Source organism: Cyrtonyx montezumae, unplaced genomic scaffold (genome assembly GCF_038088225.1).
Source record: "Cyrtonyx montezumae isolate F1298 unplaced genomic scaffold, pur_monq_1.0 scaffold_10, whole genome shotgun sequence".
Taxonomy (NCBI): Eukaryota; Metazoa; Chordata; class Aves; order Galliformes; family Odontophoridae; genus Cyrtonyx; species Cyrtonyx montezumae.
In genome coordinates, this window is record NW_027071826.1 from 38,605,518 (window position 1) to 38,609,012 (window position 3,495).

At 35.2% G+C, this 3,495-nt stretch overlaps 1 non-coding gene across 1 annotated transcript; it reads left to right on the forward strand.

Moving 5' to 3' along the window:
- Nucleotides 1-2,787: 2,787 nt before the first annotated feature.
- LOC136044023 (U8 small nucleolar RNA) lies at nucleotides 2,788-2,908 on the forward strand. The gene has a single exon (XR_010621774.1). It is a non-coding gene; the product is annotated as a U8 small nucleolar RNA (small nucleolar RNA).
- Nucleotides 2,909-3,495: the final 587 nt, after the last annotated feature.

Genomic DNA, 3,495 nt, shown 5'->3' on the forward strand with positions numbered 1-3,495 from the left:
ACCCACTGCTGAGTCGATCCCAAAGGAAAGAGAGTGTCCCGTGACCGCAGACAGTTTTTATCTTTCCCTCTGAGCGTAAACACGTAAGAACGCAAAGCATCGCAAAGTCCTCTGGGGAATGGAGTTCTTCTTCTCTTCTGAGACAGGCATACCTGGAACTATCGATGATCCACGGAGCTGGAGCATTAACTCTCCAACTCCAAATGCACTACATGATGCTATGATGTGGAATACCAGTACCAAAAATCATAAAACCATGACAACTACTGTATTTTTAACTTGTGGTCATTATTTAACTGTAAGTGTATGCACTTCATAAATATTATGTTGATGTCTCCACCTTTATTTACACGTGTGCAGTGAACTCAATTGGACTTAAAACTACAACTGCAAGGAAAAAAAAGAAAAAAAGCAATCAATTACATTTTTTTTCTAAAACATAAGTTTTTACTGTATTTTTTGTTTCCTCATTCAGAGGAAAACAATGTTTTCTATATTTGTGATAAAAATGACCTGAAATTTTCTGTCAAAACCAAGATATAATACTAAATACTTTCCCTAACACCAATTTGAACTTTAACAAAGCAGGGATAGTTTTAAGGAACAGATTCGTGCATTCCTAGCAAAAGTGCATGATAGAGTTTGTAACACAGGAAATTCATGACAGCTTCAGTATCTGAATTGAGTTACAGTTAACTTTAAAAATAAGGAGGTTATATTTGATAACCACCAAAAGGTTGAAAATATGCTGTGGGAATGCTTTGATGTCTGCCACACTGAAGAAATCTGTAGTATCTGAGAGTAACATTTTAATTCTGTAAACAAAATCTTTTTTGCTATTTAAATTCTGCTCTGAGTTATAACAAAAAAAAAAAAAAAAAAAGAAATCACTCTTTTTGCTGTTTTGAAGTCAGACATTTGCACAAGCATATATTTTTGAATTGGTACTGTAAAGCAGTCCAAAAATATAAATATCCTGAAGTCATTTCTCTAATTAGTTAAGTTTGAGGCACTCATTTGGTGATAGCACAAGTATTATATTGCTAATGATGTGCATTGAAAATCGGGGCAGCATAAATGTCTTACTAAAAATCTCAATACATTTTTAAAAGATAAGTATGAATTCATGGTCTCTTGCATTAGGAAATTATATAATTCAACGCACTTGATGCTATTTTCAGGAAAAAAATCAATGTTATCCAGCTTAATATTTAATGCAGTATAGTATTCTTGAAGTAATATTTGTAGGAGAATGGTCTGTCACATAAAACGAAATCATGGAGGGTTTAATAAACAGGATTACAGCTCTTTGGAAATCAGATTGCCATGCAGTAAACTGAGATACATGAGGGAAGGAAAAATGTAAAATACTTTTTGATATGACTGACACGAATAGAGAGAGGTAAACTGTTGCAATTGTGATAGTTGCTATGGCAGCAAGTTCAAAAATTTCATTATGTGCTGTCATTAATATACAAAATAGATTTATGCCTCAAAGCTGAAGGGGGCAGACAGTCATTTCTTTGCAGTAAAACTGTATTTATATAAAATATCTATTTAGAAATATAATTATGGTAGAATGAGTAGGAAATATGTAGGCCAAATATGACTCACATGCAGATCTCATGGGGGTACTCACATCATGACAGCCTTATTTTGTTGTATGTCTCTTCTTCAGCCCACATTGTATATATAATTTTATTGGGCAAAAGAGGATTGAGTGATACATTGTTAACATGTCAAAGTCTCAAAGGCACTAAGTGCAGAAGCTCTTCAGTGGATGAGCTAAATGATTCTGAATGGAAAAGATCTAAGGCTTGCCTGTGATTTTTGTGCAAATACCAAATACATAACACACACAGACATGCACACAACACACATATATATATCCTTGCTGAGTTTTACATAACCTCAATTAGTGTCTTTCTTATCCGTATCTTCAAACATAGCCTTACTCTTGTTGCTCTTTGAGAAAGATTGACTCTTGCAGTCCTTTTCCTATACTGTCATATTAAAAATAAACTTCAAGTCTCTCAGCTGTATCCTGTTTTCATCCATCTCTCAGTACTATAATATCAGTTGTTTTGCCTAGTCATCCAAGGACATGATGCTATAACTTTCAATGTCAGTCACTACACTTTGGAGCATTTGACAGATAATGAATATTATCTACCTTTAAACCTTTCTTGGCCAACACATTTACAAACACATCTACAAAATCTAAAAGGAGAAAACCATTAGTGATCATACTTCCCTTTCTCTCTTTTTTTTTTCCCTTCTACTGACTTCACCAACAGTTTGTGAAAAGCATGCTTCTTTTTTATATTGCAGTTGCATAATGTTTTTATACAGGATATATCATGACAATTGCACACACAAAGTAAAGCAAATTGCATATGACAAAACTTCTATGTATGATGGTTATTGATATTAATTTATTATAAGCCTCTGATGCCAAACTATCAGAAAATTAAGCAATTCTTTAAGAAGAAAACATAATTAGCCAGGGTCATTTCACAGGCAAAACCTAGAGAAAGCTAGAGTTACTTGCCAAAGTGGTTTTAAGTTAGCATAATAGATTCCTAACAAAGGCCTGTTTATTTCTTAATTGAAGGGTGGAGGGTTATGTTTTTCTGATTTTTGTTGTATTACTGATATTCCACATCATAACATCATGTGGTGTACTGGGAGTCAATGCTCTAGCTCCATTTTGGGTATACCTGACTGGGAATCGAACTCAGGCCACAGCGGTGCCAGCCCCGGCTCCTAACTACTAGACCATAGCATTAACGAGCGCGGTACGTCCTGACCTGCCCCTGCAGGGCGGCTAGCGCGTGATGAGTGGAGAGTGATGATGCGTGATTACAGTCACGTGACGCGGGCCAGCAACACCTGCGGACACTTTGAATTCCCAATACACCATGTGATGTTCTGATGTGGAGTATCAATAATACAGCAAAAAATCATAAAACTATAACATGGAGTCACATATTTCTTCTGCTATAGAATCCAAACACATTAACTTGATCCTAATAGTTTGAGTTTTGTTTTTGCTGAATGCTAGCATATTGAAAGTCTTGATAGCTAATTATTAGTCTGTTTTCTGTATATACCAAATAATTCTGCACTGACATCTTCAGGGTGTGAGCATCTGTGTTTATTATTAGTATGTCTGCAGTGAAAGATTTATATTCACCCTTATTGAGTAGCACACATTCCCAAAGAAATACAGACCAGCCTTCATGCCTATCTGGCTGTCTCTATAGTGAGCATATCAGAATAGTGCTCATTAATACTCGTGGATTTTAGGATAGATTCTTTGACAAAGAGGAAGTCATAGACGATGGCCATTTTATTTTGTATAGAAGTTAATTCTTTACTTATATATGACCTTAAAAGGACTTTCCATCTCTTCTAGTAGTTTGATTCAGTCATACTTGAAGGACTACGTACATTTTGAAGGAAGCTTCTCAAGTTGTCTGCTTATCTATGGGA